The sequence below is a fragment of the Molossus molossus genome, unplaced genomic scaffold, assembly GCF_014108415.1.
Source record: "Molossus molossus isolate mMolMol1 unplaced genomic scaffold, mMolMol1.p scaffold_m16_p_1, whole genome shotgun sequence".
In the NCBI taxonomy this organism is placed as follows: domain Eukaryota; kingdom Metazoa; phylum Chordata; class Mammalia; order Chiroptera; family Molossidae; genus Molossus; species Molossus molossus.
The window spans coordinates 144,384,177-144,391,280 of record NW_023425344.1 but is presented as its reverse complement, the minus strand read 5'-3'; the positions used below and the strand labels follow the sequence as shown (position 1 = coordinate 144,391,280).

General features: G+C 44.9%; 1 long non-coding RNA gene across 4 annotated transcripts; it reads right to left on the bottom strand.

Annotated features, from left to right (window-relative positions):
• Nucleotides 1–2,637: 2,637 nt before the first annotated feature.
• On the bottom strand, nucleotides 2,638–6,331 carry LOC118631440. 4 transcript variants are annotated; one of them, XR_004959845.1, is made up of 4 exons: nucleotides 6,217–6,331; nucleotides 3,442–3,503; nucleotides 3,248–3,389; nucleotides 2,638–2,760 (listed from the first exon to the last, which is right to left on the bottom strand). It is a non-coding gene; the product is annotated as an uncharacterized LOC118631440 (long non-coding RNA). The 4 variants fall into 4 exon arrangements; XR_004959847.1 differs by having other exon boundaries at nucleotides 3,248–3,360; XR_004959848.1 differs by lacking the exon at nucleotides 3,442–3,503 and having other exon boundaries at nucleotides 3,248–3,360; nucleotides 6,217–6,329.
• Between the last annotated feature and the right edge of the window lie 773 nt (nucleotides 6,332–7,104).

Sequence of the window (7,104 nt, the reverse complement as noted above, 5' to 3'; positions counted from 1 at the left end):
TTTTAGGAATATACCCTAAAAAGCCTGAAACACCAATCAGAAAAACTATGTGTACGTCCATGTTCACAGCAGCACTATTTACAATAGCTAAGATCTGGAAACAGCCCCAGTGCCCATCAGTAGACGAAGGGATAAAAAAGCAGTGGTACATGTACACAATGGAGTACTATGCAGCTGTAAGAAAGAAAGATCTCTTATCCTTTAGGACAACATGGAGGGACCTGGAAAGTATTATCCTAAGTAAAATAAGCCAAGCAGAGAAAGAAAAATATCACATGATCTCACTTATTTGTGGAATATGATGAACATAACAGTCTGAAGAAGAGAGTAGTCCCAGAGACGTGGAAATGGGGTTCAAACTGACAATCCCCAGAAGAGGGGGTCGGGGGGAAGAGATAAACCACAGAACTTTTATGCATGTATGCATGACCAATGGACATGAACAACAGTGCTGGGGACAGGGCGGGGAGGGAGAGGGAGGAGGGTGTCAATGGGGGGAAAAGGAGAAACATCTGTAACAAAAATAAATTAATTAATTAAATTAAGTTAAAAGAAAATAACAAAGCAGTAAAAGCAAAGTACCAAATAGTAAAACGTGCTATGTAGAAAAAGACCACAAGGTGAGGGAGGTAGCATATGCCTGGCTGGCAGCGAGGTCTCTTTTCTTTAGAGTGGACAGGGAGGGCCTCCCCAGCAAGACAATATTTTGTAAAGATCTGGAGGCATGACTTCTACCTCTGGCTTTAATAGGCTCCCTCAGCTCCTCTATTGCGAGCAGACCCTAAGGAGACACGGTGGGGGACACAGAGGTGTAATCAGGAGGCTCTTACAACAGTCGAGGAAGAAGATCATGGAAATGGAAAGTGATTAGCTTCTCCATGTATTTTGAAGGTACAGCCAACAGTCTGTGCTCATGGACTGGATGAGGGACACGAGAGGAAAAGGCGCGAAGACAGCACCGTGGTTTTGGGAAACTGGCTGGAATTCGGCTGTCAAAGAGCAGCCGCCATGCTTGGCTCACTGCTCCGGTTTGGTTCTGGGTCCCTTTCATTTTCTCTAGGCCACACCCTCTAATGATTCTATTGTTTACATTTAATCAACTACAAAGAGTAGTTTTCGGTTAACAGAAAAATTGAGCAGGAAGTACAGAGACTTCCCATATTCCCTCCCCACCCCATGTACAACTTCCCCCATTTTCAATAGTTTTCATCACGGTGGGACATTTGTTACAACTGATGAGCCAACACACATCGTCACCCGAAGTCCATAGTTTAGGGTCACTCTTGGTGTTGTATGTTCTATGGGTCTTGACACATGTATGATAACATGAGTCCTCCATTACAGAACAGTTTCACTGCCCCCAAATCCTCTGTGCTCCATTTATTTATCCCTCCCTTCCCCCAGCTCCTGGCAACCACTGATCTTTTTACTGTCTCCATAGTTTTGCCTTTTCCAGAATGTCATCTAGTTGGAATCACACAGTATGTAGCTTTCTCAGATTGACTTCTTTCATTTAGTAATGTGCATTTACGTGTTCCCTGTGGCTTGACAGCTCATTTATTTTAAGTGCTGAATAATATTCTATAGTCTGGATGTCTCTCAACATATTTATCCATTCACCTACTGAAGGACATCTTGGTTGCCTCAAGGTTTGGGTTATTATGAACAAAGCTATTATAAACCTCCATGTGCAGGTTTTTAAATGCACATAAATTTTTTACTCCTTTAGATTAATACCAAGGATTATAAGAATGTGTTTAGCTGTGTAAGAAGCTCCAATCTTCCAAAGTGGCTGAACCAGTTTGCATTCCTACTAACAGTGACTGTGAGTTCCTGAGGCTTCACATCCTAGTCAGCATTTAGTGTTGTCAATCTTTTATGTTTGGGCTATTACAATAGGGGTGTAACTGTATCTCGTTGCTGTTTTAATTGCTTCATTTTCATTGGTTGCCAAGAATTCCTTTTAAAAAATAAATGGGCCTTTTCTAAGACTTCATCTTCCTGGAACACTGGGGCCTTTAAAACTTCCTCTCCATTTTCAGAAACATTCTCTTGGGTCTCAGATTGGACAGAACCACATAGAGCCCTGTACTGGACGTTGTTAGTGGACAAAGGACTCTGAGAGCCAGAGTCTGTCTGCACGCAGCTCCAGTCCACTTGACGCTTTCCCTGCTCTGCCATTTGTCTCTCTGAATGGCCCTGTGACTCTCCTTCCTCCTATTAGTTTCTAAAGAAGAATATTGCCGTTGGCATGACTTGCTTTTCCCACTCCGTGCTTAGTCTACTAGAGTGCATGAACATTTTAGCCATCATGTTTAGGCTAACAAGTCTCAGAATTACATCCCCAGTCCTAACTTTTTGCCTAAATTCTAGGCGTATTATTTCTAGATACCTAGAGAAGACCTCATCTCGAATATCTTGCATTCTTTCCTTTTGCTGTCTCTCAAATTCCATGTGTGTCTCTATTTCCCTCTCAGTGTCTCTCATGTTGTCTCTGTCTGGGGTCTGCAGCTGCTAGTCTTGCATGATTACCCCCTTTTGCTCACATCCCGCCTTGACTGTGAGCTGGTCTTCCATCAAAGTACCCGCTGGCGGGCAGTTCTCACCTCCTCTGCTGCTGGCACCTGGCCTAGGCCCGCCTCTTCCCTGGGATCCTGCAGCGGCTTCCCCTGGTCTCTCCTCCACTTTCGCTCCTTTCCGACACATCCTCTGCAGAGCAGCCAGGGTGTTCTCTTCTTCCCCAGCCTTATTCAGATATAACTGACATATAACATTGTATAAGTTAAAGGTGTAGAACGTGTTGATTTAATGCATTTACATATTGCAAATAAGTGACATTTTAAATCAGATGCTATCGCTTTCCGATTTAACGTTTTCCAATGGTGCTCCATCACTGTCATAATAAAGTCCAAATTCTCAAGGGCCTAAAGCCCCTGTGTTATCTGACTTCTGCCAACCTTGCCCAAACTAATCTCTGACCATGTCTCTCATTTCCAGCTTTCAGACACGTATAGCTAGTTCCCCTCGGGGCCTTTCCAGCTGCTCTTCCTCCGGCCTGGAGTGCCTGCCCCAAAGGCTCCCTTCACTAGCTCCTTCTCAACGTCCAGGTCTCAGATTGTCCCTGACCGCCTGAGGTCAGGTGGTCACCACCTCCCCTAGAAGTCACATTCACTTTCTTTCCCATTTCCCGTTCTGTTTTCTTTACAGCATTTATTAATTATTGTCAGAAATGGTCTCAATTGCTTACATGTTTGCAGTCTGCCTCTCTCCAGTAGAATGTCAGTTCCCTGAGGACAGGAACCTGGTCTTGTCTCCCACCAGAGCCTAGAGCTCAGAACGAGGTCTGGCACACAGCGGAAGCTCAAAAAAAAGAAAAAAGAAAAAAAAATCTATGGAATAAATAAATATATTTGAAACTCAACCCTCCTCCAAATAACTTACCATCCTGTTCTTTCCATCTGATTCTGAATGATTTTCTTTCCCAAGTTCCATTTCTCAATCCCCTAAAGAAATGTTTTGGAGTCATCTTTGTTTCTTCCCCCTTTTTGTACCCTCTACTCAATGCGAGCCTCAGATCTAGTCCCGTCGCTCTTCATTCCATGTGGTTTTTCAGATGCTGCTTCCCTTTCTTAGTCATGGCCCACACCACTGACCTATTTTGCACCTTTGGTCTTTCTATGTTTTCCTAACATTCCAGAGAGTGTTGCCAGACTATGTTTCTAAACACTTGTTTCAAATTTTATGCCCCAAAAGTGTACATTCCTTTTAGGAATTGGTTAAGTACAGAATTATCACTCTGTGCAATTGATGCTAAGTAGAAGCTTCAAGAAGTGCAAGTGATTAGCTATCAGAGTAACTAATCAGCTGTGAGGTCTTATGCATGTAGTTTGTTGTTGAAACCTGTATCCTTGAATTTCATCCAGAAACCAATTTAAATGTAAACCAGTTGAAGACGTTTCCTGGTAATCTGGTGGGATTTAATTTTGAAATAGTACAGTGATACCTCGGTTCTCGAACATAATTCGTTCCAGGAGGACGGTCGAGAACCGAATTGTTCGAGAACCGAAGCAATGAAACCCAATAGGAAAGCGTGACTCCACAAAGCGTGACTCTCTCTCTGCACTCACACTGCTGACGCCAGCAAGGCGCGCTGGGCCGAATGAACGCCATTCGGCTCAACTCCGCTCATCTCGGAAGTTCGAGTTCCAAATATTTGTTCGGATTCCAAGACAAAAGTTTCTCGAATCTCCATTTGGTCGAAAACCGAGGCGTTCGAGAACCGAGGTATCACTGTAATTGCAAAGGTCCACATTAAGTCTTTAAAGAAGAATTTTGGAGGGTGAGATCTGGTCTCTGTCTAGGGGGGCTCATTCCTTTGACTCTACTGGCCAGTGCGCGTAATTGGATGGCTTTCTTCGACTCGGAGAATGGTAACACACTAGGTGTTGTTAGAATGCTATAGGTGCCTGTGAAAATAGTTTCTTTTTTAGTTTTTTCTGACTTATTTCACTTAGCATAATATTCTCAAAACTAAGAACCATGTGATTTCACTTATATATGGGATATAAAATGGAAACTCATAGACACAGACAACAGTAGGGTGGTTACCAGAGGGAAGGTGAGTAAGGGGTAGTAAAGGGTAAAGGGGGCCAAATATATGGGGACAGAAGATGACTGACTTAGGGTGGCGAGCACGCAGTACAGTACACAGGTCATGTATTAGAGAAATGTACACTTGAAACCTATATAATCTTATTAACCGATATCACCCCAATAAATTTAATTGAAACATAAAATGAAGAATTTCCTTTTTCCTGATTTATTTTGTAAGTTGTAGTTTTATTTATTTAAATTTTATTTTATTTTTCCATCACTATATATCTCCTCTATGCCCTTTTCCACCTCCCCACAATCACCACACTGTTGTCCATGAGTTCTCTCTCTTTTCTTTTTTTCTCAATCCCTCCACCCTTTTTACTGATTCTTTGCTCACCAACAACCTGCTGCCATACAGATATGGTACCAAGTTTTGATAAAGGCAGATTTCCCCCCCAAAATAAAGTTGTTGACATTATTGTTTATATATCAGGCTCTTGCAAAGTTGGTTTGTGTGAAATGATTTCCCAAATTAGTTCATACTTGGATAAAGTGATACATGTGAGATGCTGCAGTCTCAGTCTGTATTTGGTCCAGACAGGCCCTGAGATGTCTATTCCTTTGGCACCCACAGTGATCCACACTCGCTGACGCCCCATCCTGGTTCAGTTGCAGCCATCATTGCGCGAGCTTGACCATGTGTCTAACCTTGGCCGCTGGAACGTCAGCAAACAAAATCTGAGCGGAGGCTTGCTTGGCACGCACTCTGGAACGTGTCCTCGTGAGCCCTCCTTGGAACCCAGCGCCTGTGCTGTGCAGAGGCCCGGGCAGCTCTGTGGAGAGGTCCACATAGAAAAGAACGGAGGGCCCTGGGTACAACGCCAGCTGAACTCCCAGCCATGGGCTGCACCAGCTCTGTCGCAATGAGCAGTGCGACTTGGAACTTCTCTTTATGCCGGTGTCCTGTCCCTGACAGTTTTCCCATCTTGAAATACCTTTGGTGATTATACCCTAATTTCAATTGCATCTAGTCCTTTGCACACAAATGATAATAGGTCTGCCAGGCTGGTGTGGCTCAGGGGACTGAGCAGCGTCCCATTGTCTGTGAGGTCCCAGTCTGATTCCCAGTCAGGGCACATGCCCGGGTTATGGGCTCAATCCCCAGTAGGGGGCGTGCAGGAGGCAGCTGATTGATGTTTTACTCTCACATGGATGTTTCTCTCTCTCTCTAAAAAATCGGTAAAAACTTTACCAGAATAAAAATAGGCCTAACAGCAAACTTTTATGCAGCATTTGCAATGTGCCAAGTACATAGATAACTGATTTACTATTGAGTGATTGCAACTCTGGCGGTATGTCAAAATATTTTCCCCCCAACCACTGGTTTAAACCATAATTTTGTCAAATCTCCATTTCCCATCTTTTGACAAATTCTTGGCTGCTGTAATTCATTCAGCAAATGCTATTGACTTCCCACTGTGTGTTAAACATTGGTGATACAGTAGTGAACAAAACAAGCAAAAACTCCCGCTCTCATTGACCCTACATTTTAGTGCAAAATATAAGTAATAAACAAAATAGATAATTGTATCAGATAATTTACTGTGTGGTGGTAACAACCTAAAATAGCAATGATGATCTGTGTAGGTTGGCCGCTGCCGTGCTCCACGTCTCCTTCACGGTCACGGAGAAAGCCGTCCCGAGGGCGTGCTGGCCCCTGGCAGAGGGGAGAGATGGCAGAGCCATTAATATATTCTACCACAATTATCAAACTATGTTAAATGTAGATAAAGGCTAAGTTGAAAAATGCAGAACGACTTCCGGTCAAGATGGCGGCGTAGGTAAACGCGGTATCGCGTCCTCCCAAAACCGCATCAAAGTTACAACTAAACTACAGAACAACCATCATTCAAAATCCCCTGAAATCAAGCTGAATGGAAGTCCTACAACTATGGAATTAAAGCAGCAGCCACATCCAGACTGGTAGGAGGGGCGGAGGCGGAGGGGCTGGTCCCACACCCACGTGTGGCAGATAAAAATCAGGACACCTCGGCTGGGAAGGTCCTTCCTGAGGACTGAGGGGTCCCTGTCCCACACGACACGCCCCGCTCAGGGTTCCAGTGCCGGGAAGAGAAGTCCCCATCACTTCTGGCTGGAAAAACCAGCGGGAACTGAGGCTCAGGGAGGCTGACACAGCTGGAGCCCCAGGCAGCTCCTCTTAAAGGGCCCGCGCACGGACTTATCAGACTCTCTCCCTCTAAGCTTGGAGGAGAGGCAGCTCGAGGGGCGCCAGAGACACACAGGGAAGAACTGAGCTGTTTGGCATTGGAGCGAGGGCTGGAGGGGGGGCTTTCTCCGGGACAAACGTGCTGTCAGAGGCCTTTGTTCCTTTGGTGAGCCCTTCCCTGGGGCAGCAGACAGTCGCCATATCTGGGACTCCAGCAACCTGGCCCACACTGGTAGCCCCGCCCTGCTGACTCCCTGAGGCCCCGCCCCACCCAACTTTCA